Source organism: Delphinus delphis, chromosome 16, assembly GCF_949987515.2.
Source record: "Delphinus delphis chromosome 16, mDelDel1.2, whole genome shotgun sequence".
NCBI lineage: Eukaryota > Metazoa > Chordata > Mammalia > Artiodactyla > Delphinidae > Delphinus > Delphinus delphis.
This window is the reverse complement of record NC_082698.1, coordinates 36,394,280-36,422,191: the sequence shown is the minus strand read 5'-3', so window position 1 is coordinate 36,422,191 and position 27,912 is coordinate 36,394,280. Positions and strand designations below refer to the sequence as shown.

Below are 27,912 nucleotides of genomic sequence, written 5' to 3'. Positions count from 1 at the left end.
TTCAGGCATGTTTAGATATGACATTCATTATTCCATTATGGATGGGTATATTTGTGTCATCAATGCAACCCCCAGAAGATTAAAATTTATTTGTCATATCAGCTAGTCTGCAGTCATCCAACAGCTGAAATAATGTATTTAAAAGTTCTGGAATCTCCGAGGAAACCTTAAGCTGCCCATTGGTCATAATAACATTTAGCATGTTAAATTAGTACAGTGGAAATTTTATTAGTCAGCATACTTAATACTAGGTTCTGTAATAAATAAATCCAAAATCTCAGCGACTTAATACGATAAAAGTGTATTTGTTGTTCACAAAGAGTTCAATGTTGTCAGCTGGGGGTGTCTGCTCTGTGCAGTTAATTAGGAAACTCGTGTTGCCCTAGATGTTGACATCAGCTAGCAGAGGAGTGACAACAGAGAGGAATGTGGAGGTGTTTTAGGAACCAAGACTGGAAACAGCATACATCAACTTTGTCCACATCTCATTGGCCAGAACTCAGTCACGTGCCCCTCCACCCACCCACCCCAATTGCAGGAGAGCCTGAGAAATATAGTTTAAATTAATGCCTGGGAAGAAAAAGAAATGACCTTGGAAAACACATGGTCAGTCTCCGCCACTATTTTCCCTTTTGGTCAATAACTTTCCATTTCATCCTTCCTCCCACTTACAGAATAAACTCCTCTCCACCCAACCCGCTAGAACATTATCCGAAGTCACTGCTGAATCCAGCTCAAAGCCCTGGGTGATGCTCAGTCAGCTCTATCTGGTTCACATGTGGTTCTTTTTGTTTGAGAAATTTGTAAAGTAAAAAGAGGAGTCATCTGCCCCCTGCTCCTTTCTCCTCCCCAAATATACACTGGTAAGCAGAGACAAGGAACTTCGGTGTCCCATACGGAAAGCGAAGAAATGAAAGACAGAAAGCCGACAGTGGTTCAAAGCGGTAGGTCAGGCACTGTGACATCTCCCTGACCAGGAAGCACTGGGAAATGTCTTTGACTGGACTCTGTTTCTCCTCTACGAGAGGCATTGTTTTGTCCATATTTTTCTGTGACCCCTGGTTCCACTCTTCAGGAATTCTCTTCGTTGTTCATTATCCTCTGTGGCAATATCTGAAGTGGGTGATAAGAGGGTAAATTATTTCCGGGACTATGCAGATTTTGGAGTCTGCTTCCTTCTCATGGAAAACTGGGAGTCCGAAGCTGGTTGTTGTTTCCTGCCTTAACTAGGCTTTGTCCCAGACTTCTGTTTTCTTTGGAAATACTATTTCCTCAGAAACCTAATAGGCTTCCCATTGATTTCCTTCTAGACAGTTCCTCTGCCACAAACTACAGCCCAAACACTTTCCTAGACATAGTTCTCAATATCCTTTCTGTCTTTGTTCCCTTATCCTCATGCCTCCCTCTTTTTACTGGCAGCCACCTTGATGCTATCAGGTTGAAAGGGAAAGCCACGTGTGACGTGGCTTGTGCCAAGAGGTCGTGGTGACTGAGCAGTCCTGTGTTGCTCACAGTTTTCTCACTCTTATTTTCTACTATTTGGGGTCTAGAAGTAGTCTACTTCAAGACCCCCAATTTATGTAATTTTCCTATTTTCTTTCATTTCTTGCTGCAAACTACCAAAACTTGCCAGTCACTTGTGGCCAAAATGCACTAACAGTTTGATTCCTTCCAACTGCTTCTCTTGGAGCCAGCAGTCTGTAAGCATATGGCCTTCCTCTCAAGAGAGAATTTTTGCCAAGTGTTTTGCCATGCACAGCATGGATTGCCACCTTTTCTGCCTCTGGGATCAGTTTCCTTTCTTCCCACAACTGGCACGCTAAGCCAGTGCCACTTATTTTAGGTTTTGGGTTTTTTTTTTAGGAGTACCCCACTTCGAGGTCCCATTCGTGGCTTTTGTTATAGTATTATTGCTAGTTGCATAAAAAGAACTTCCAAATCTCAATCTCAGTACCTTAAGACAGCAAACGCAATCAAATTCATTTCTCACTCCACAGTCCAGAGTAGGGGTGAGGGCGAGTGTGGAGAGAGGGAACTCTGCACCGTGCAGTCAGAGATGAGGCTCACAGAGGCTCTACCATCTTCAGTGCATGACTCGCAAAGGTGCTCTGAGTATGGATATCCAGCCAGCAGCTGGAAGAGGACAGAGAGCGTGGACGATCACATGGATGTTTTAGGAGTTAGGTCTATGAGAGGTGCATCACTCTGCACACATTTCATTTGTCAAAAGCCAATGATATTGCACAGGAGCTGAGTAGGTTACATAAGTGAGTTGAATGGGAACCAGGATGAATTCAGGAAGTGCATATTCTTTCTAAGTGGGTGGTAGCCATTCAACTCCAACTAATTACTGTCACGCGGGAATGCAGGGTTGCCAGATCTGATCTTTCTAGAGCAGCCAGAAATCCAGATTCCTATGTGAAGTCTTGTGATGTTTAAATGTTCGTGTGATAAGACAGTCCCTGAGATGATCTCCAATGATCTCGTGTAGTCACTTGTGTAGTCACAAGTGACTGTATGTCCTTGTGTAGTCACTTACACAACGTATATCACTGTGTCAGGGCTGGTCTGAGTGACCAATAAAATATGACGGGATTGATGATATGTGACCTGCTTCCAAGGTTAGGTCATAAAACATATGAAAGACTGTCTTGCTTTCTCTGGGATTACTCACACTAGGGGAGGTCAGCCACTGTGAAATGAGGACAGTCAAGCAGTCTGTGAAGAGGCCTACATGGGGTATAACTGAGGTCTCCCATCAACAGTCAGCACCATCATGCCAATCATGTGAGTAAGCCACCTTGAAAGTGAATCATCCATCCCTAGTCAAGCCTTCAGATGATACAGCCCCAGCCAACATTACATCTGCAACTTCACAGGAGACCATGAGACAGAACCACCCAGCTAAGACACTGAGATAATAGACACTGAGATTATTGTGTTTTAAGCCACTATTTTTTTTTTTATATTTTGTTGCTCAGCAATAGGTAACTGATAATGGTCATGGTCATAACTCACTTTAAAAAATTTTTAAAGTTAAACATTGTGTATAAAAAAATTTCCTTCTGCTGAATTCAGGCTACCAGTCTATAATATCTATAGAGAAGAAAGCAAGAAACAGTGGGCTTCCATTTTCTGATTCTTGCTTGCTTTGAACTGAACTTTTCAAGCATCATAAATCCAAGAGGAAAAATGATTTAATGAACTGCATTACTTTTGCCAGATTCAGAAGGACTTGTGTTCAAACATGACTCCACTACTTACTAGTTATGAGACCTTGGAAAATTTACTTAACCTCTTTTGGCTACAGTTTCCTTATTTGGAAAAGAGGAATAACAACAGGAGTACTTCTCAGGAAAAATTGTGAAATACTCTGAAATGAGTATAAAAAAAGATTAGTGGGTGTCCTATCTAGTTTATTCATCCAGATTATCTCTGCATTTCACTGTCTTTGAGTTATTTCACAACTTTATAATTTGTAGAAAACAGAGTAATGCAATTTTTTTTTTTTTTTTCGGTACGCGGGCCTCTCACTGCTGTGGCCTCTCCCGTTGCAGAGCACAGGCTCTGGACGCGCAGGCTCAGCGGCCATGGCTCACGGGCCCAGCCGCTCCGCGGTATGTGGGATCTTCCCGGACCAGGGCACGAACCCGTGTCCCCTGCATCGGCAGGCAGACTCTCAACCACTGCGCCACCAGGGAAGCCCTAATGCAAATGTTCTTATTCATAGAAATGCAAATTGTGTCTACTGGTATGCAACTGATTACTGTCCCATGGATAAAGATCAGTTTTACACCAATAAAGTAAGTTCATTTAAGCATTCCTGATGGCTTAATGTATTTGCTCTTTGGATTCTCATTTGGACTGGCTGTAACATCTTAGCTATTATATCATTAATTGATATGTTAAATAAAACCAGAAACATACGTTTATTTTATATTTGAATGTGAGTCATGATTCAACTTCAAAAAAATTTACCCTTTGACAGACATCAGAGTGCTGTTATGATGAATAAACAAATCAATGCATGTGAATCCCTTAGCACTGTGCCTGACACAGAGTGTTCAATAATAATTAGCTCATTTTATAATGCTAACGAAAAGTGTAGTGAAGAAGCAATGATGTGAGGTCACCAATTTAGATGAAACAAAGGTCCACTGGTCCACCTATTCACCCATTCCTGTTTTCCCAAAAGGATACTCAGAGAAAACAACTGTGCCAATCAACAAAACCGCAGTCAAAATGCTAACCAACACAGTAATTACACAACAAGACCTCTGAAAAACCATCTAACCTATCCTATCCTGATGAGAAAGATAATACTTACTTTGACAGTTGCTGGTAAGGCCTGCTAAAGTAACACACATGGAATGGGGTTACCGTGAATGAGCTGGAAGGGGTGTTAATATGAAAACAGATTTAGAAAGCACATGTCTGAGTGTTCTTTCAACTCTGTGCCTCCTGGTAAGTAACTGAAATGCCTTAAGTGGGCCAGGTATAAGGAACAGCTCTATCTATCAATTTTTGTTTTAGATAAAGATCAAATATTTAACAGAGAGAAAATTTTTTATTATAATGCCAACTAAAACTTGTCACTTGCCATCTGCCTCTGCAAGGATTAGGTCACCAGCCACTGCAGTCGTTGACCTGCTTACCCTGAAAGGAGTTCAGGGTGGAGATCAGAAATGAGGTACTCTGTGCTTCGGGAAAAACTGGCAGAACAGGTCTTCCCATAATTAGATATTTTCAGGATATTTTATGAGCCCGATTTCTTGCATCTCCTCACATCTAGAAAAGCACTAAAATCATTACCGGAGACATCCGCTCCTCGTGACCAGCAGCAACCTTCTCGTGACCAGCAGTAACCTTCTGCCAAAATATGTGCCTGGTTGCATGTATCCCTCTTCACCAAAATCACATACATATACTGACCTCTTTGGAGCAGTTCCTCAGAGCTATCTGAGAGGCTGTCTCCCAGGCTACAGTCTTCATTTTGCCCCCAATAAAACTTAACTCACGATTCTCATGTTGTGCATCTTTTTTTCAGTCGACATGAAGAAGAGAACAAACCTGATGATAACTGGAAACAGATACTCTGGCTTAGCATCAGAGAAGCAGTATGGAACGGAATGGTGTACTGGAGTAGGGGCAGCTCCAGTCAAATGGTAACACCCAGGAATTCAGGCCACGGTTTTGTAAGAGCAGCAAGAAATCTCAATTATTATGGGATATTTCTTAGCTCAAGCAATTAATTAAGCGTCCAAGCCAACGAATCAAAACACATCTACCATTTCTTTGTGACCTCTGACTTAGGCCATGATGTTTTGGATGTGCTCTGTGGGTGGCAACCGCTTGTTGGTGACACTCATCAGGAGTTGCTTATCACGGTTTGATGCCTTACTTACTGGCATGAGTAGAAGATGAAGTGTCAGCAGTCATGTTTGCTTATCAGACTGGGATTGCTGGTAGTCAACGAAGAGAATGAATAAGTAATATTTGTGGCTCTGCCGTCAGACATTGGACGTTTTGTTTTGCCCATCACACTTTGCTTTGTTCATCATACTGTGTGAATGGGGGAAGAAAGAGTTCTGGATATGTTCAGGAAGCTTTGTATTGTAGTAGAAAATAGACGCCTCTGGAGTCATACAGACGTAGATTTGAATCTCAGCTGCACTGCTTATGATCCACTGACCGTGGATCATTTGCTTAACATCTCTGAGCTTCAGTTTCCTCATTTATAAAAAGAGAAGACCGGGTGCAGAAGGAACCAGGCTCCTTTAATCTTCCTGCCCTGCCATCTTTAGGATGTGGCTTTCTGTCCCTAGGTTGCAAGCTGGCTGTTGCATCTACAAGCATTGCTTCTGAATTCCAGGCAGGAAGAAGGGGGGAGAATGAAGGTTAAAAGGCACATGTCAGCTGTGTCTCTTTTATCAAAATTCAGCAGTTTTCCTTGAAGTCACCTCTAGCAGACTTTTGTTTACTGGCCATATTCGCCACCTCTGACCGCAAGGGAACTTGGGAAATAAATTTTTTTTAGCCCATAACATTTCCACTTACTCATACAGCAGAGTTGTACTATGAATGGGAGATTGGCTCCTGGCTTAAAAAAACCCAGCAGTATCTGCTAAAGTGCTCAATAATCCTGGATATTATGTTTATAATACTTTTAGTCTCAGCTAGTCTCTCTCCTTTGTCATTACATCCAAAGTGCTGGGCATATGGCACGCGCGTGTGTGTATATTCAGTGTGCTTTCTTGCTCATTTAACTGGTACACCAGAAGTATTTTCTCCCCACTGAGATTTAATAAAAGGCTAAAAATTAAAAAAAAAAAAAAAAAAGAAAGAAAGAAAGAAAAAAGAAAGGGCACTTTTTACGTAAGGAACTATGCCAAGAAAGTACCTTTGGGTTTTCTTTTTATTGAAGATTCTTACGATAACCAAAATCATTATGATAATAGCTAAAAATTTACTGAGCATTTATGGTGTGCCAGAGACTGTGCAAAGTTATTTCTATTCATTATAACCAGCATAAAAACTCTATAAGGTAGACTGCTTAAAACCACACAGCTAATGCACAGTGGAGCCAATATTTGAATGTGAATCTGTCTGATTCCAAACTGCTCTTTATCACCTGTCAGATTGCGAGATATTCCTCACCTACTTCTGGAGACTCTTTCCAATTTTATTCTAAAGCCCAAATCTTGGCCTCACATTTGGCCAATACCACAGTAATAATTGCTGTAGGTTAAGACTCATCAAATTAGTGGGACAAAGTTTGATGAGAAACAGGATATATGCATATTTAAAAAGCATCTCCACACGAGATACTTATTAATTATAAAGAGAATAACAGGGGCTTCCCTGGTGGCACAGTCATTGAGAATCCACCTGCCAATGCAGGGGACACGGCTTCGAGCCCTGGTCTGGGAAGATCCCACATGCCCCGGAGCAACTAAGCCCATGTGTCACAACTACTGAACCCACGTGCCACAACTACTGACGCCTGCATGCCTAGAGCCCTTGCTCCACAAGAGAAGCCACCGCAACGAGAAGCCCACGCACTGCAATGAAGAGTAGCCCCCGCTCGCCGCAACTAGAGAAAACCCGCGCACAGCAAGGAAGACCTGACACAACCAAAAATAAAATTTAAAAAAAAAGAGAGTAACAGTAACTTTACAGTGGTGAAATCAGGCTCACAACACCGTAGCCAAGTAATCAAAGTCAACGTCACTAGTAATGAGATACACCAACATCACATGACTCCTCAAATGACACCCTGAGAAGGACACAGCATCACTTCTGTAGTATTCTTTCCAAAAATGCATAAGCTAAATTTAATCATGAGGACCTCAGACACACCCAGCTTGAAGGATATTCTACAAAGTAACTGGCTAATATTCCCCCAAAGTATCAATGTCATGAAAGACAAAGAAAAGCTGAGGAACTGTCTTAGCCTGAAGAAGACAGAAAATATGACAACTAGATGGAATATATGATCCTGGATTGGATCAAGGACCATAAAAAATCATTAGTGTGACAACTAGGGAAATTTGAATAGATCTATATATCAGTTAATAGTATGGTATCCAAGTAAATTTTCTGTTTTTCATAATTGTACTATCATTACATAATTGTGTACATTTGGAAACTAGGTGAAGGATATATGATAACTGATTTTTGTTTCCTGGTGACTTTTTCTTGCATCTTTTTATAAGTCTGAAATTATTTTAAAATGACAAATTTAAAAAAACAAAACCCTTATCTATCCCAGTTCACCTGGTAAAGGTGTTTACTTATCAAAATTATGTCTGAACTACAAGTCAGTGGACTGCAAGTACATCTCCACCAGCTTTCTCATCTGCTCGGCATTCTGTGTTCTGTCTCTAAGAGGATGCCCTGCTCTATGTCCAGATGGTACCATGCTCAAAGGTGCCAGATATAAGAGAGAACTATTTACACCCTAGATAGCATACATTTGTATATTCATTATGACAATTTTCTGGCAAATGAGAGAAAAATATTTTGTGCTAACACAATCAATATATTGTGACAGTTTACCATCATATGGAAGTAAAGTGTCTTGGGAAGGGCACTTTTTTTCTAATTCATAGTATGGGTTAGCAGTAGCCCTGCACTCCATTCCCTTCAAAGTCATCAGCAGGGTACAACCTCTCTTCTAGATTAGCTCTAGTCATAGGCCATCTCCTGAAGGAGGGATATCCCCTTTCCTCATCTCTCCTTCAGCTACAAAATAGAACTTTCTCTTAGATTTTAAAATGTCCTGGGGTGCGACATCCCCAGGTTGGTGGTGGGAAGACTACACTGACCAGCTAACGTGTAAAGAGGAAATGCAGCAGGAGCAGTTAGACCTCAGAGTTGTAAGATGGATAGGTGATTCTCAAACTTTTCCCCAAAGGTTCCTGAATAGCAGAGAAGAGTTATATCAGGTAGGATGCTTTGGGCTGCAAGTAACAGAAAGCCCAGTTCAGACTAGCTTACACTGTGAAGAAATTTATTAACAGGCAATCCAGAGCTCAAAAAGGCTCCAGGCCCAATGTCATAAGGGCTGCACTCCATTTCTTTGATATTCTCTTGGTTCAGTATTCCTTTGTGTATTAGTTTTGTCTCCAGACCAGGGTCGTCACTGTTAATAAATGGCTTACAGGAACAAGTAGGGACACACATTTCTTTGTTCATGTTCTGTAGGAGAAAAAGACCTTTTACCCATTGTACCACAGAAACGTTTCCCTTCAGTCTGACTGGGCCAACTTAGGTCACATATCCACTCCTCTGCCAGTAACACTCCCCAAGAAAGAGCTGTGCTGTGAATGATTGAAGTCTGAGCTCCTAAAGCATGCAATGGCAAGGTTGTGGGATTCCCATGAGCGGTTTAGAGTAAGCAAGATAGACTCCCAGAGCTGGGGATGAGGTTAAATTTCTTTGAGTAATAGGCCTTCTGAAGAAAGAATGGATACCTGAACAAAAATCAGGGCTTTGTCAGGGAAAGGAATGGGGACAATTGACATGGGGAAGTGAATTCCTGCCCCTTGTGAATCAAGAATGTTGGTCCAACATGACCTACAAATAGGATGTTTCTTTGTGTGTCTTCTTCCTTTTTAAATGGGTTATACCACTATGGAAAATAACAGGGAGGGTCCTCAAAATATTAAAAATAGAGCCATCATATGATCCAGCAATCTCACTGGGATATATATTTGGGTATATATCCAAAGAAGTTGAATGCAGGATCTCAAAGAGATATTTTCACACCTGTGTTCATGACAGCACTATTCACAATAACCAAGAGGTAGAAGCAACACAAATGTACATCAATGGATGAAGAGATAAACAAAATTTGGTTTATAGGAATATTATTATCCACCCATAAAAAGGAAGGAAATCCTATCACAAGCTACAACATGGATGAACCTTGAGGACCTTATGCTAAGTGAAATAAGCCAGTTGCAAAAAGACAAATATTGTATGCATCACAAAAGACCATCACATTGCAGGATGCAATGACATTTCACAAATGTTAATATTTTCTCTTCTACCACATTTCATTTAATTTAAAAAATCCTTTTCCTGCTTTATCTTAAAAATCATATACATTTCTTGTTCTATTCCATAATTCTGGACTGGGTTTATCTAGAATGAATCTCCTCTTCCAATTTTGTCAGAAATTGGTTACTTTAAGAAGGTATTTATCCTGTGGCATCCAGAAACCCCTGGCACTTAAGCCACATTTGAGAAGCAAGGTATGGAATCCAGAGGAATGGATTTTCTGGAAGACAATCCCTCTAGTTAAGTGAATTGTAATGCAGCCAAATGATAGACTATTAGCCATGAAAAAGGCTTATGAAGAGTCTACTTTTTAAATGGGGGAAATACTTATTTTACAATAATAAGTAAAAAAGAAAAAAGAGAATGCAATGCCGACCATGACTATAAAAGAAAGAAGTTACAGTAACAATAGTGGGAATCTGAAACACATATATAGGAAGACACCCCAAAAGAAACCGATGTAAATGTTAACAGTGGTAGCCTTTGGCTGGTGTATCTTCAGGAGAGTTTTTCTTTGAACTTTCAATTTTCTTGTTTTTGTTTGTTTGTTTGTTCCATAATTTACAACACATCTAGAATGTTTAGTAAAGGAAAAGTGAACTGGGGTAAACACAAAAATTGTGGGTCCAAGGGTCTCACTTATGAAAACATAAACATTATAACCACTATTTTGGCTGTCAGAGGAATTATACCACCTCCCACATCCCTGCTTTTTTATTTTTAATGTGTTTTTGACAGTTGAGGTCAATATAAAAATACCACTGTATACATAAAAATAAAGATAGATCCAAAATTAAGTTGTTCAGTTTTCTCTGTGATTTAACTCCTTGGCCATTTAACATTTTATATCTGAGTAATGACAAACTATTCCTATTAACATTGCAAGTAAATTAATTTAGAACAAAATTAAATTCTTGGTTGTTTGAAAAAGGATTAAAAGTCTTTCATCTAAAAATACGAAATTATTGTTCAAAGGGATATAATTTGAAAATCTGTAAGCACATTTATGTGTAAAAAAGTCATTTCCTTTTTTTTTTCTTTTTTTTGCTGTACGCGGGCCTCTCACTGTTGTGGCCTCTCCCGTTGTGGAGCATAGGCTCCGGACGCGCAGGCTCAGCGGCCATGGCTCACGGGCCCAGCCGCTCCGCGGCATGTGGGATCTTCCCAGACCAGGGCACGAAGCCGTGTCCCCTGCATCAGCAGGCAGACTCTCAACCACTGCGCCACCAAGGAAGCCCAAGTCACTTCCTTTTAACTCTCCCTTACTTGACGCATGTACTAAAATCTGAGAAAGTGCCTGGGTTTGTTCCATTTAAATGCTTTTTAATAGTGTTGTCATTCTGTTTCTGGCAAGCAAAGCTTTACATAAGCCTAAAGATGCAGAAATTCTAAGATTAGAATAATTTAGATTCTGTCCTTGGGACACACTGTTTGTCTAGTGTAAGATGATGGAATGTCCCTGCAGGTGAGTCAGCTCTCGGCTCGGACTACAGACTCTGCTAAGACACTAGTCCCTGGATCTCATCCACTCGTGATCTCCATCAATGTGGTTACAGGGCCACTCTGAGCTAGAATCTGCAGCTGCTGCTCTCCCCTGCCCAGGAGCACCTGCCCTGCAGCGACTGGAGCTTGGTCTACCCATGTGTGTCCTAGTCAGGTGGTGTTGGTCTGCCTCTTACTACTGCGGGCCTTTGGGTCAATCAGTGACTTAATTTTTGAGGCAGGAAAACTTACTGAGAATCAATTTTTCATATTCTCTATATCCTGTGCTCACCACTCCCTTTCTCAGCAAAAGACTCATGGTATTTCTTGCCTTGGGGTTTTTTTTGCACAAGGAAAGCAGATATTTCCATGGAGCACTTTTTGTTTTGTTAAAGTTCAAACTCTGCTAGAGTCTTCTACACATTCTTTCTTTTTTAAAAAAATATTTATTTATTTATTTGGTTGTGTTGGGTCTTAGTTTTGGCAAGTGGGCTCCTTAGTTGTGGCTCGAGGACTCCTTAATTGTGGCATGCCAACTCTTAGTTGTGGCATGCATGTGGGATCGAGTTCCCTGACCAGGGATTGAACCTGGGCCCCGGCATTGGGAATGCAGAGTCTTATTAACCACTGTGCCACCAGGGAAGTCCCCTACGGATTCTTAGAAGGAGAAAGGGAGACTCTTCGAGGGCAGCAAGAAGGAAAAGACAAACACACCTGTCAAAATGGGGGTCTGTGGGTGGGAGGATTCCTAAGATCTGAGTAGCCTCGGTGCAGTGGCCGGAGGAGGAAGCTAGTGCTCAGAGAGGATGGCTGTGAGGTGGGATGTACCTTGACCTGCCCCAACCCCTCGAAGATCCTCGACATCGCAAGTCACACAGAAGCCATGGAGTGGCTCACTCCAGAGGAAACTTTTCTAGTACAGAAAATGGGGATCCAGCAGATATACACGCAGTTGGAAGAGAGGGGACAGGACAGGCCCTCTCCATGCGTTAGCACACTGGGCAAGAACCAGAATCCCGAGTCAGGTCCCTGAATGGCTGAGATGTCATTTCCTGCCATTCTAGTGGAGTCATGCTAGGAGTTAGTTTTAATTAAATTTAAGAAAATAAAATAACTGGACATTTCTTACTCATTTGAGTTTGTGTATATTCCTGCTATGTCTGTCTGAGCTCCTATTTCTTCATCACATCCTGGAGATCAAACACTTGCCTCATAGCATCACTGTAAGGATCAAGCCAGGTTAACATGTGAGGGCCTGGGAGAGTGCCTGGGTATATTTAGTAGGTGCTCAACTGCTGTTGATTCTCTAAAAAAATTTTTTTCCTTCTCTCCAAGATGGGACTGCCAGAATGAATGGCAGAAGTTGGTATGGGGACCTACGGAAGGCCTTGGGCTAGGGAAGGTAGAGGGTTTAACAGTAATAATAGTGATAGTTACTTTTTTTTTTTTGTCTATTAATTGGGGACTTTTTTTTACTGAGGTATAAGTTGATTTACAATACTATACGTTTCAGGTATACAGTACAGTGATTCATAGTTTTTAAAGATTATACTCCATTTATAGTTATTATAAAATATTGGCTATAGTTCCTGTGCTGTACAATATATCCTTGTAGCTTATTTATTTTATACACAGTAGTTTGTATCTCTTACTCCTCTACCCCTGTCTTGTCCCTCTCCCCTTCCCTCTCCTCACTGGTAACCACTAGTTTTTTCCTTATATATGTGAGTCTGTTTCTTTTTTGTTATATTCACTAGTTTGTTTCATTTTTCAGATTCCACATATAAGTGATATCATACAGTATTTGTCTTTCTCTGTCTGACTTATTTCACTAACCTAATACCCTCTAGGCTCATCCACGTGGTTGCAAATGGCAAAATTTCATTCTTTTTTATGGCTGAGTAGTATTCCATTCCATCCGCACAGCACACCTTCTTTATCCATAATGATAGCGAGTATTTATTAAGAACCTATAATGGGCCAGGCATTCCTGGACTATAAATCTTGTCAATGGTTTTTCATCTGTTCTGCAGAGCTCTAAGATTCCATAGACTCTTAGAATCTTAGATTCCACAGAATCTTAGGGTTGGATTCCATTCCAACCCTAAGTTCCTGAGGGTCTCAGGAACTGCAGTGAAGAGCCAAAGGGAGACCAATGAGTTCACATGCAGGGCTGCTTCCTCTACTTCAACTAGATCAGTTTTGCTTTTACCCGTTTAATATGTTGATCCTCTACATGAGATCTTGTTTGAAAAGTAGTATGTCTCTTAAAAATGTTGGAAAACTTCTACAGAGATATTGGATCAATATGGCAATATTAACAAACACATGTTCAACCAGCCTTCCTCCCCTGATCTAAACCCTAAAACTAACCTAAAAGAGATATATATATAGATATAGATATAGATATAGATATATAGATATATATAGATATAGATATAGATATTTGGAGGTCATGTTGACTTACAAGATGAATTGCTCTAAATGGATCAAAAATTCTGCAGAAATTGCTGAAAGACAGAAAGTAGAACTGGGATAACACTGAAGGAGGGATCCACCGCCCAACACTAAAGAAGAGGGCACCTGTAAGTTGTGAGTCAGGCTTCAGTACTGCTCCAAGCTTGGGGAAAGCGAATACAGGGACGGGAGGCAGTCCCAAACGAACATTCAGTGTGATTTTGGTAGCATTACAGCAGTAGGAACAATCAGGCAGTTCTTCTTCTCCTTCCACCTGTGCTATGCAGCAAACAGCAAAGGCAATTCCAATGGGACCCCCTGGGCATTATAAGCAGGATAGTAACCAAGAGGTGTGTGTACCCCAAAAGAAAGTGGGAGTTCCCGTGCCCAGAAGACGAGCTACTGATCCACTCAGTCTGGTAGCATGTCCTGCCTCTCCCCTATAACCACAGGAAGCAGAAACATTGAACAGATAAGCACTCAGACATACAGGAAAGGCTAAGAGACAACTGAAAATGCAAACAGAAGGATAACCGAGAATCACCAAACATTTGAAGAAAAACAAAGAGGAGTCCCAGAAGGAAAGAATGGAGGGAACGGAGAAGAGGAAATATTCAAAAAACAACAGAATAAAACAGCTCATTGTCAATGAAAGATATGACACCTCCAATGAAAGGCCCCATGGGCGCTGCTTAGAATGAATAGAAAAACAAACAAACAAACAAACCCCAGATCACGACTAGACACTTGATGGTAACATTTCAGAAAAGCTCCATTAGTAACTTGCTTTTCTGTTTCTAGTCAGTCTCCTAAAATTTGGTCACTTTATTGGACAAAGAAATTTTTTTGGTATTGTGTGCCAAGATGATTTGAGTTGGAATATTTTTTAGCAAAGGAACCTGATACTCTTGGTTGACTGACACAGCCAGTAGTTGAGCCCCATGCTGGATAGTATGAAGATGTGGCAAGAGGAGGCTGGATAGGCTAAATTTATAATCATTGAATATAGATGTTTCTTTTTGTCCCAAATGATCTGTTTGGTACTTAATCTGCCTAGTTACTTATTGCCCCACAATGAGTAATCAGAACAAATGAAATAAAACAACCCATTTCGGATCTGTCCCAAACACTCCTACAAATATTCCCTAAATATCCACTCATTTGAATGGTTTTTTTTTTTAACATCTCCACAAATTGTACATCCCAACTGTGACTCAGAATTATTGTTAATCAAGTTCAGAATTAAAAACGTATTTTAGACATTCTACTGAAATATTTCCTTCAACTTAGAAATAATTCATTAGAATTTTGAATGCCTTTTAAGTGTTTGTGGTTTGGGCCCTATATCATGTGTGATTTTACGAGTTCTTTTTGGAGAGCCAGCTTTTCTCCCTCATTCTTCTCATCCTCTCATCATATTTGTTCAGATCTTCATTGAACATCTAATATGAACTGAAGATGGTTGATTCAGTCCCAAGTCTTTTGTCTTTTTCCATTAGGTGCAAGAGCAGTCCTTAGGACTGAGGAGTTTACAAAAATAAGTAAAGCACAGTTCCTGTAAACCCAGAAGTGTTTAAAATCTAGTAAATAAATGTGAGAAATGTATAAAAGTCAATGAGGATTCTCTCCCTCAGGAGAGGAGATCATATTTGTTATGATCTAGGCCATGGTCATGTTATTTTTCTACATGGGTCTCTCCTGTAAGATTGTAATAAGAACTACCATTTACTGGTACCTTCTGTACCCAAGAGAAGCTGGCATTTGATGACCTAGACGGGTGGGATGGGGGGAGGAGTGGGAGGGAGGTCCAAGAGGGAAGGGGTTTATGTATACATAGAGCTGATTCACTTCGCTGTACAGCAGTAACTAACACAACACTGTAAAGCAACTATACTCCAATAACAAAAAAAAAAAGAAAGAAGCATCAGACTCAGAAAGGTCCGTTGACCTTGTCCAGTGTCACAAACTTCTAAGTGACAGAGCCTGGAATTGACCTGTCTACTTGACAATAAAGCCCTATTTATTTTTCCCCCAGCTTAAACATACTCTTTCCTCTGTCTTGAGCATACATTCTATGTTCCCACCTCTCCCTTTACTATGGTCCATTCTCCTACTTTAGAAAAGAAAGGCATACGCTCACTTATCTGGAATCTTCTTATGGTGCATTGTCCCAAGATGTAAAAATCTCCTGGTTACCTAAGAAAGGGACAATTCAAATGACTGGGGAAGCCTCCTTGAATAATTAATCAAAGCACATAAAAAAACTGCCCAATGCCTGTCTTCCTTATACATATTTCTGATAAGAGCAAAATGTTGCTTTAGAACCAGGGTATTTGGGCTGATGTTGGGATATTCTGAATTAAATCAGAATGGGTAGTGGGGGTGACTGTACTTCTGCCCTTTTTGGACTGCAATCAAAGAATGCAATGCCCTTGAAAATTCTATGAAAGCAAAGCAAACACAGCTGAAAAAACTTTTTAAAGGAAAGCAATTCTTTTCAGATATTTCAAAAATACTCATCCTGGCCCTTGTCCTTAGCTAGAAAGGAAAGCACCTTCAGATAGCCTATGAACGGTGGTGGTAGCGATGCCGATTATTTTTCAGTGTAACTGGATTTTTCTAGGAATACTATATTTTTAAAGATACTGATTAACACCCACAGGTAAGATTTTTACAAGATTTTTCTCAGATTAGTTGTATATCATCCAATAAGGGAGCTAAACCCTATTTTATCAAATCTAGATCATGAGATATTTATTCTGATTATAGTACATTCCCATTTTATTTCATCTTCTGAATTATTTACTTTTTACTATCTCCTAATAACAACATGTGAATTTGCTAGCTGCTGGACCAATTAGTTATTAGCTATGTGACAGGGATGGGCTATGTGCTCATCAGCTGGGCTTCTTCTTCCTGAGTGTGCAGGAAAACCACATTTCCCTTTCTCCCCTGCAGTTAGATTGAGGCCACATGCCTGGGTTCCTATCACAGGAACATGAGCAGAAGTAATGGACACCACTTTCCAGGCCTCGTTATAAACTCCCCCAGCACCATTATTCAAGCTCTCTCTCTCCCTTCTTCTGGGCCCATGGAGTTCAATATTGCAGATTACCAGATGAAAGGAACCAAGCCGCTATTTTGAAGACAGCTGCCCCGGAGTCACCCTACTTTCACTGGGGCTATGAAATGAATGATAAATAAAACAGTGTGGGGCTTCCCTGGTGGTGCAGTGGTTAAGAATCTGCCTGCCAGTACAGGGGACACGGGTTCGAGCCCTGGTCCAGGAAGATCCCACATGCCACAGAGCAACTAAGCCCGTGCTCCACAACTACTGAGCCTGCGCTCTAGAGCACGCGACCACAACCACTGAGCCCGCATGCCACAACTACTGAAGCCCGTGTGCCTAGAGCCCATGCTCTGCAACAAGAGAAGCCACCGCAATGAGAAGCCCGCGCACCGCAGTGAAGGGTAGCCCCCGCTCGCCACAACTAGAGAAAGCCTGCGAGCAGCAGCAAAAATAAAATAAATAAATTTATTAAAAAAAAAATTAAGAAAAAAAAACAGTGTGGAGTTTTTTTTACAGCAGCTAGCTTTAATTACCCTGATTAATATAAACAGTGTATACTTTTATTAAGCATTTCAGATTTTGAATCATGTATTGTACATTTCCTAAAGAATATCATACCTGCTCTCATAGGTCCTGATTCATGCATAACTTCTACTCTTAGCTGGGTACTACATTGTATTACTGCAGATTAAGTAATGAAAAATGTATTACTTTGTTTCAATGAACTAATGTAAAATTAATTATATGAGAGTTGTATCATTTTAATCTTGATTGCTTTTAGAAATATATTGTACAACATGGATTCTATAACTTCTCAGTGTTTTTGATACTATTGCTTAAATGAAATATTAACACATCTGAACTGAAAAATAAAATAAGACTTTTTTTTGACAGAAAATAAGTCGGATTTTAGTGAGTAGCTTGCAAATGAGGACTGGCTTTGTCAATTAGGTCATATGGCTTTGTCATTTGTGGTCTGGTTGACCACAGGATAGGACCACTTTCCATGCATTCAATGAAGGAAAGCTTTAAGTTTTGACACAACTATATTTAAAACATGTGATAAGTTTGTAAAAAATACTGTATAAATGTATAAATTTGCAGGTCCCTTTACTGTATAAATTTGCAGGCCCCTTTACGTCTCTAATATTCTATAACTCTGTGACTAAAGACTCAGAAATATTCTTTTAGATGACTGAAAAAAAAAAGTATCCAAATATGCATTTCCTCTTTTTCCCCTTTCTCATTTCCCTTCTTCCCTCCCAATATCACTAAGGCTCTGTTGGCAAAGAGCAAAGATTGTATGTTTTGAGGGATTTACTAAAATTGGTCTCATTATGTATCAATTAATTACAGTAATTCATTGGCTTCCCTCAACCAAAAAATAATCAAACTATTCATGACATCATTATTCTCTCTAGTAATTGAAATCTGAAAAGCATATAATAAAGATAATATTTTCTAAAATAAAAAGATGACATTGGCACGATCCTGCTTCCTCCTTCTGAGGAAGCTAGAATCTTGAAATAGCTCATCAGAAACAGAAGTCTTTAGAATACAAAAGTTGACCAGAAAGGCTATAATTGTTGTTAAAAAATGTGTATGTGAGGTCCACTAGCACCGCCTTGTGCTATTTATAAAACAATGCAAGATATGATGTATAAATAGTACTATTTTGGTTTTAAATATTTCCATTTTGGTAACAGAATGTTGTGGTTTTTCATATTTGCAGTGAGAAAAGGTCCTGAAATATTAATGCTGTGTTTTTCTTTCTTGCCCCACACTTCCGTGTAGTTACATGTATCCATGTTGACTTGTGGACAACTGAGATTGTTAGATCATGGATTCAAAGAGAAAGAGACATTTAATATTCAATTGACTGACTTCCACAAAAGGGCAGAGTGGGGAGGGAGCCCATGTGAGATGGTTGCTGACCAACCCTGGAGAGCTATGTGGAAGGGAGGCCAGTGACTGCAGCCCATCCCCACCATTCAAGTGAGCATGCCTCTTTGTGTAGAAGAGCCACAGGTGCTACTGTCATCACTGTCAGGTCATCACAGCACTTGCGCTCGGCCTCTTAGCTCATCCAGGTGAAGGATGTCCACCTGTGTCCTACGACTTTGGTAGCCGCCCACGTGAACTGCTGTCTGTTAATTTTACCCTTGTTAACAGGACACAAAACATCTTTTCAAAATAGTGTGAGATCCTTCACCACCAGAGGACATTGAAAATGAAGAAGAAAGAGAAGCCACAGTTTTGGCACTTGGAAGAGTCTGGACTGGGAAACCCACCTCTGGTGTATGTGTGTGTGTATATATATTTACATGTATATATTTATATTGGAGAAGTATTAGGGTCTTAAGACTAAATGAGATGGCATATAGGAAAATGCATAGTACTAATTCATCTATACATCCAATTAATAAAATTTTATTGAATACCTAATGATATTTATTGAGCACCTACTATGTGCCATGCACTGTCCTAGGTACTAGGGACATAGTAAACAAGAAGGATGAGGTCTCTGTCTCATAAGCTTGCACTGTGGTGGGGGAAGACATAGTGTAAACAGATAAATAAGGTAATTTCAGTTATTGTAAGTGTCATGAAGAAAGTAAAAGAGGCCAACTGGATTGAAAGTGGCTGGTTGGAGGGTGAAGGGAGCAACTGCAGAGAGGGTGGGCAAAGACAGCCTCTTTGGGGAGGGTAACATTGAATAATGAGGTGGACTTAGTCATGCAGAGACATTTGGAAGGAACAGACAGAGGGAACAGAAAGTGCAGAAGCTCTCAGGCACATAGTAGTTTAGCATGTTTTAGAAAGATGGCAAAAGATGCAGACTCAGGAGTGTGGACCCTCCTTCACTAAGATGATGGGGTCTTACAGCTGACACAGAGTAAGTGCTTAATAAAGAAATGTGTCTTTGCTCTGACACATTACATTAGAAAATGTTTACTACAAATTTAAAAAAAGTTTATAACGAAAAGCTTCCCCTGCCCACAACTCCAGCCCTGCTTCCCAGAAGCAATCACCCTTATAATTTACTTTTGGTTCTTTTGACATATCTTTGAATATAGCATGCTCCTAATGTTATCTCTTCATGTATCAATTATAGATATTATCTATTTACTTCCTACAATGACAGAGAAGCATTTAGCCAAGAGAATTATGGTTATTTTTCTGCCTCTACTGGTTACCTTTGCACCTATAAATAATAAACTTCTATGTCTTGTCCTTCATATCTTGACTCCCAGATCATGAGACTGAGATATTATAGACCTAATTCTTTCTGCTGCTTCTCTTCCTCCACTTTTCCCTCCATGTCTCTGCTGGGCACAGCCTCCTATGCCCTATAAACTTTAGTAGTTCAACTCTTTTTAGCAGTTATATAGGGCTCTTCATGCTCTAGGTCCCACCTACTTTTTTCATCTCCTGACATTATCCACTTTCGCTATACTCACAGTTTTACAGAACTATGTACTTACAGTTTTTGTAAACTTTTGTGTGCTCTTGTCTTTTTTCTCATTGCCTCATACGTTTTCATCGCCGGGAAGGGCTTCCCTCTGCAATTCACTGGCAAATCCCATTCATTCATTTTAGCCTACATGCCACTTTATGAGATCTTCCTTGCTGGATGCCATTTATTAATTAAATACAAAAAATATTTATCCAATGGCTGTTATAGGCAAGGCACTGTTCTAGGTGTCAGGGCTATAGTGGTCCTAGACAGACATTCATGAGCTTGCATTCCAGTGACTTAATAAGCAGATGATGACAATAACCACCATAATGAAACACACGATGCGTCAGGACTTTACTAAATAACTCACAAATGCTATTTTAATCCTCACACCTTTATGGGACTTTAAGAAGTTAAATGTCTTTCCTGAGGTCACTTCCTGTAAGTGGCTGAGCTTATATTCAAACTCAGATCTGCCTAACTTCAGAGGTGTCACTCTTAAATCATACTCATTCTGCAGCTATTACTCCTTGTACACTTCTACCATAACATGACATCTGTCATACTGTTTTGAAACTGTGCATGGCGTTCCCCATATAAACCACAGGACATAAAAGAATTATTTGTGTCACTATTTTTCCGATTTTCTCAGGATGGTACAGAAGTAATACCGTTCTAGAGACACAGGAGTGAAATTAATGCATTACATACAGTGGGTGCCTTAGGGATTAACTCTTGAAATCTCAGACTGAGAAAGGCTTGCTCTAAACTGAAGACGTCTTAAGGGTAGAGATACCTGCTGCATAATGGGTGCTCGACAAATGTTCATTGAACCTGTTATTCAAATCTTTGTAATCAATACATATCAAGTTTGGGGATTGTAAAACTATGTTTGTCCTGCGTTTGAAGGTGGCTTTGCAGCAGGAGCTAGGCACTCAGTCTTTTTAATAGAATTCCAAGGGTGTTCAGTCCAAACTTTAAGAGGCGGTAGAATGCAGTGGTTAATTGCACAGACTCTACAGCCAAACTACCCAGATTCCAATTCCAATTCCGTTGTTTACTGTTTATACAACAAATTATTAGTTAACATGTGCCAGCCACTTTTATAAGTACTTTACAAACATTACCTGAACTAAACCTAACACCTCCACGTAGCAGATACCTTTACTATTCCTCAATAGTGCCATGTCTCAGTTTTCTCCTCAGTTAAATGCAGGATACTAATAACAAAATATAGGGTATGTAGGATTGAATGAGTGTAAAGTGCTTAGAATAGCATCTGGCACATAAAAAGTTAGCTATTACTACCAGTAGACGCTGTGACCATCGGCTTGACGTAACTTAACAATTTTTTCATCTTATGCTAATGTTGACTTCAAGGGAATTATTTGGAATGGGGACTAAATCTTAAGCATCTCCCAGTCAAGCTGGCTCTATGTTTCTAAGGGAAAACCCAGTGGCTGGTGCTGAAATGGAAAACGTAGGAAAAAAGTACCTCTGAAATCCGTCCAGTCTTCTGCATTTGCTCAGGCATCTCCCAAGTCCACATTATTGTCACCTCTTGCTGGGATGCCTGCAATAGCCTCCTAGCTGGTTCAACGGCATTCTCCTTGGCTGCCTCTATTCTCTGCTCCAGATTAACCTTTTCAAAACACAGAGGCAAATTGTATTGTATGGTGCGCACGCTTACAACAGTCCATTGATTTCTCATTGTTCTTAGAATAAGGACCCAAATCAGTAACTGAGCTGACTCAGTCTTGTGGGATCTAGCCTTGGCCCTCTCCGTGGTATCTACCCACCCCAGGCACGTCAGCCTTCATTCACTGTTCAGCAAATATTTATTTGATCACCATGCATTTATGGAGTCATTGAGGATACATCGGTGACAGAGAGAAACAGTTTTTGTACTCATAGAACTTACCTTTAGGAGGTGGGAGAACAACAATGGCAACAAAAACCAGACATATAATAATTATTATAAAAAATATAATAATTGCTGGTTGTAAAAAGCAGGAAAATGGAATTGAGCCCGCAAATAAAAAGAGGGTCATTTGAGATAAGATGGACAGAAAATCTTCTCTAAGCAGGTAACATTATATAGATGAGATGTAAAGGAGGAAGAGAAGTGAGCCACACGATGAATGGGGAGGAGAGAATTCAGGTGGACAGAACCCATGCAAAGTTCACATATGCTGGAAACAGCCTGGGGTGTTTGCAGTACCCAGAGTAGATCAACTCACTGCACAAAGGTAAGAAAGTGGGGAGTGAGATTGGCTGGCGCCTGGTCCTGTAGGGCCTGGTAGGCCATTGTAAAGAATTAGGAAGTTTTTTCCCTCTTCTTTTTATTTTAGAAAAGCTCCAAGCTGTTTTGAAAAGTTGAAAGAGTGGCACAATGTACATCGTTACACCCTTTATTTAGATCCACAAATTATTAACTTTTTGCCACATTTGCTTTTTTGGTTCTATTTTCTCTGTTCTTTTGTTCTCCCTAACATCTTTCTATTTTGTTTTTGTTTTATTTTTTCCCCAAATCTTCTGAAGGTAAGTAGTTGCAGACACTGTGACACTTTGCTGCTAAATACTGAAGCAAACATATTCCCAAAACAAAGACATGCTTCTACATAGTCACAAATTATCACACGTCCAAAATTTAATACTGATTCAGTATCATCTACGTTGTAGTCCATATTTGTATTTCCACAATTGTCCACAAATTGGTTTTTGCAGTTACTTTTTTTTTTTTTTTTTTTTTTTTTTGCGGTACACGGGCCTCTCATTGTTGCGGCCCCTCCCGCTGCGGAGCACAGGCTCCGGATGCGCAGGCTCAGCGGCCATGGCTCACGGGCCCAGCTGCTCCGCACGCAGCATGTGGGATCTTCCCGGACCGGGGCACAAAGCCACGTCCCCTGCATCGGCTGGCGGACTCTCAACCACTGCGCCACCAGGGAAGCCCTGCAGTTACTTTTTAAAAGATCTATGAACCAATCAAGATTCATGAATTTCATTTAGCAACACCTCTCTCCTGACTAAAGCAATCCACCACCTTTTGATTTTCTCTTTCCCGAACACTGACATTTTTGAAGAGCCTGGGTCTGTTGTCTTGTAAGATGCTCTACCTTCTGATTGTTTCCTCGTGATTAGATTCAGGTTAAACATTGCTGGCACAAATAGTACCAGGTGATAGACAGTCCCATTACTGGTGATGTTGTTTCCTCACTTGATTAAGGTATGTCTCATAAATAAATCTCTACATTGTAAAGTTACCTTTTCCCCTAATTAAGAGTTAATCTCTAGGGTGATTCTTTGAGATAGTGTTAATATCCTGCTCCCCAACAACCTTTTAGCCAATGGTTTAGCATCCTTTATCCATTGTTTTAGTATTCTTTGATAAGCTTTATCTATGTCAATTTTTACAATGGGAGTTGCAATATGGGGAATATTTTATTATTCTTTTTGCATTCATTAACTGGCATTCTTGTGTAAAGAAGAGATTTTCATTGTTAGTCCTTTTCTCCCCCATCCACCCCGCTAACGAAGAGGACTTAAAAAATTAAACCTGGGCTTCCCTGGTGGCACAGTGGTTGAGAGTCCGCCTGCCGATGCAGGGGACACGGGTTCGTGCCCCGGTCCAGGAAGATCCCACATGCCACGGAGCGGCTGGGCCCGTGAGCCATGGCCGCTGAGCCTGCGCGTCTGGAGCCCGTGCTCCGCAACGGGAGAGGCCACAACAGTGAGATGCCCACGTACCGCAAAAAAAAAAAAAAAAAAAAAAAAAAATTAAACCTGTTTTAATCTATTACCATCATTATTCTTATTCTTTTTGAGGTTCAAATTGTTCCAAGCATGGTTAGTGGAAGCCCCTTTAGGCCAGATCCAGTGTCCTTTTGGAATGACCCTATTAATCTCTAAGGACTTCTTTGCTTTCTGACAAGAATGTTTTAGGCTCACTTTATAATTTCCCTGCTCCAGTCCTGGAATCAGCCTTTTCTCCAAGGAGTACTGGTTCCTTTTAGTGATAAGTGGTATTTAGAAACCATTTGTGTGGCTTGGTCCTAGGGGTGCTCATTGTTACTGGGGTGCCAGGGCTTCCAGACCTTCAGGCCCTCTCAGTGGACCCAATTAAGATAAAATAATAATAATAATAATGTCATTCTACTACCAACTCAAATCCATCATCCTGGGGTTCTTCCTTACTTTCTATCATACCATATTTGTTATTTCCCTTCTCCCACAGTGAGAACCCTGGTACCAAACAACATGAATATATTTACTCCTTTGCTTTTTCCTATAACACATGTATAATAGATTCAAGATTACTAAACCAATACCACTTTAAACATCAAACCTACTAAACCAAGTTATTGATGTCTTTACATTTCTTTTGCTCTTACATTGGATCCCACAACTCCTAACTCCAGTATATAGAGTACTACACTCAAGTTAATTGAAGAAGTTCTTTTTCTCTGTGTGGCTATGCTGACAATTTGATATACAGGTAAGTTCATCTCTTTCTTTGTGTTAAATTTTAGGGCTTGCTTTTATTTCCATTGTTTTAGATTTAATTTTTTGAAAAGGCAAAACTCTTTTTTTAAAATTTATTTTATTTATTTTTGACTGCATTGGGTCTTCGTTGCTGCACGTGGGCTTTCTCTAGTTGCGGTGAGCAGGTGCTACTCTTCGTTGCAGTGCTCGGGCTTCTCACTGCAGTGGCTTCTCTTGTTTTGGAGCACAGGGTCTAGGCACACGGGCTTCAGTAGTTGTGGCACATGGGCTCAGTAGTTGTGGCTTGTGGGCTCTAGAAAGCAGGCTCAGTAGTTGTGGTGCATGAGCTTAGCTGCTTTGCGGCATGTGGGATCTTCCCGGACCAGGGATCGAACCCATGTCCCCTGCATTGGCAGGTGGATTCTTAACCACCACGCCACCAGGGAAGTCCTCTTTTTTTAAAAAAGAAATTTATTCAGAGAGCCACACTCCTATCACTAATCCTTGCAAAATATTCCCATCTCCTATAGATAACCATTTTCAACTAATTTTCTGTTTTATAGTTTTTGTATTTCTATCTTCAAAAATAGGCCAAAAATGGGTGTGTGGTATACATACATGTAAGTATGTAGACTCTCATTTCTCCTTCTTGCTTACACAAAAGTTAGCATACTTTGTATATTCTTTTGCACTTTTTCTTCACTGAACCATATAAATATTATTTTATTCTAAAAATGCATTGAAGGGCTTTAAGCTAGGGACTGACATGATCATTTCCATTTTAAGATTGGTTTCGTTGCCCTATAAAGAATGGAGAACAGGACCTGAAGCAGGTAGACAGATGGGAGGCTGCAGTGGTCGGAGCAATGAAAAGGGAAAGGAGTATTTATTTCACTTATAACACAAAAGTACAACAGATACATTTATGAGCTGGATGAGAGTGGTGAGGGAAAAGGAGGACTCAAAAATGATTCTTTCTCATGAGTAACTGGGCAGATACATGGTGGTGTCGTTTACTGAGACAGAGATTTGGGAGGAGAGGCTTTAAGTTTTGGAATGAAAAATCAAGGTCCCATACTGAATACGTTAAGTTAGAGATGTCTGTAATACATCCAAGTGGAGATGATAAGTGGATAATGAGATATCTGCTTTTGGTTGAAGTTCAGAGGAGAGGTCTGGGGAGGATAAGGAATTTAGGAGTTATCAGTATAAAGATATTTAAATCCATGGGAGTTGATGAGTTTGCCAAGAGGAATACTGCAGAGGAGAGAAAAAGGTGGGAGAGAGGGGAAGCTCAAAACCAAGCTCTGAGGATTCCCATAATTTAGAGTTTAGGCAGAAGAGACAGAAAAGAAGACTAAGCTGGGCAGCTGGTAAGGTTAAGAGTAAACAAGGAGAAAATGACCTTTTGCTGATCCAGAGGCCAAGTGAAGTTTCAAGGCTGAAACATTTAACTGTGTGGATGAAACAAACTGTGTGGAATGCTTCTGGGAGCTAGAATAAAATAAGACAGAGAATCCATTGGATTTTGTATAGTATTTATCCTGCCCCTGTGCCTGGTATTACATTCCTTATGCCTGGAGTGCTTACTCGTCTCTCTTTTTTTTTTTTTTTTGCGGTACGCAGGCCTCTCACTGCTGTGGCTCCTCCCGCTGCGGAGCACAGGCTCCGGACGCACAGGCTCAGCGGCCATGGCTCACGGGGCCAGCCGCTCCGCGGCATGTGGGATCCTCCCGGACCGGGGCACGAACCCGCGTCTCCAGCATCGGCAGGTGGACTCTCAACCACTGCGCCACCAGGGAAGCCCTCCTCTCTTTTTTAAACCTAGTTAACGCCGAATGACCCTTGGAGATCCAGATCAAACATTATTTGTTCAGGTTCCCCTGTGACATAGTCTTTCAGCTCTAAACATTTCTTTCAAACCACTCAGTACAGTTGTAATTTCTCAATTATTTGTCTTTGCAATTTTTTCTCAATTATTAGAATATAAGCTCCTGGAAGGTTAGGGTCTGTTTTGCTAGCTCTCCTCCACTGTTTCAACTGACTCCTAGCCTAGTGTTTGGCACATAGAAGGTTTTCAATAAATATCTACTGAACATAAATAAATGTAGCACCTGGAGCTGGAAATCAGTAACAGCTAGCAAAAGCAATAAAGGCATTATGAGGTACGGCAGGAAGGGCAGATTTAGGGGTAGAAGTGCCTGAAGGAGAAATGGAGACTTTGACACAGCGGCCCCTAAAGACTTAGTTCCAGCCGGAACAGTAAAGCACAGTTTTATTCTATCTTCCCTCCTTTCTTCCCTTTCACACCTACTTTCTCTGTTCATTTTTACTCCTGGTCCTGCATCCTCTTCTCTACTCCAAACTAGCTCACCACAAATATGATTTTTTTGTGGATAAAGAAGGCAAACTGAATAAGGAGGCAGTGGGAAGTTAGAGAAGGAAGGGGGAGGTTATGGGAAATATAAATATAGAATAAAGGAAGACAGTAAGCTCATCAAACCAGGTACTATTCTACAAATGCTACTAACCAAGTAAAAGAGTCAAAAATAAGATCACATGTGAGAGGGTGGGTCTTGAAGTCATTCAGCTGAGTTTAAAATCCCAGTTCCACCATTAATAGCTGTATGCCTTTGAGCAAATTACTTAATCATATGAACTCAGTTTCCTCGAAACCTATAAAAGGGGCATAATAACAGTACCTACCTCACAGGGTTGTTCTCAGGATCAGTACGACAATCAGTTTTAAATGCTTAGCACCATGACTGGCACAAGGTAAATGCTCAATTAACGTTAGCAGTTACTTTTCTTTAAAATGAAGTACAGCAGGGAGGGATGGCCTAAGTAGTAAATACTTGTCATATGACTGTAATAACACCGCATCAAAAGAAGAGGATCACTTTAAAAGAAGCAGATAAGATGTACTGGCACTTACATTTCGGGCACAGCAAAGACCTTGCCTATGCATGGAAGATAGAATGTCACAGTACAGCGCCTCACGCCGGTAGTTGCATTATATTTTCAGAATGGCAAAAACAAAAAGAGAAAGAATGCTTTTGAAAATCTTTTCTGGGAAAAATGTATCTCGTCCACGAGGGCCGCTGTGGACGACAGGTAGGCTCATGCAGCGAAGGAAGTGACCCTCGGAGTGCGGGCAGCGCTCATTCTAAGTGACTCTCCCGATGCGGAGCCTATTCCGGCCCGCAAGGACAAGGCCTGCCATTCGTTGGCTGGTCCCTAGTGTAGTCGCGGGGCTAAGTGTGGCAGCTACCTCACCTCGGGGCCTCCGCCACGTCTTTATTGTCTCCAGGATGGAATCCGAGATCCGCGCCGCCGCCAACAGAGGGTGGTACCCACCGCAGCCCCGAGGCAGCGCCCTACCTAGCCCGGCAAGCAG

General features: G+C 40.7%; 1 long non-coding RNA gene across 2 annotated transcripts; it reads right to left on the bottom strand.

The window, feature by feature from the left end:
* Nucleotides 1-27,912, bottom strand: LOC138414307 (uncharacterized). 2 transcript variants are annotated; one of them, XR_011246755.1, is made up of 4 exons: nt 27,451-27,912; nt 21,529-21,675; nt 1,955-2,133; nt 1-1,113 (listed from the first exon to the last, which is right to left on the bottom strand). It is a non-coding gene; the product is annotated as an uncharacterized lncRNA (long non-coding RNA). The 2 variants fall into 2 exon arrangements; XR_011246756.1 differs by lacking the exons at nt 1-1,113; nt 1,955-2,133 and adding an exon at nt 19,907-20,136.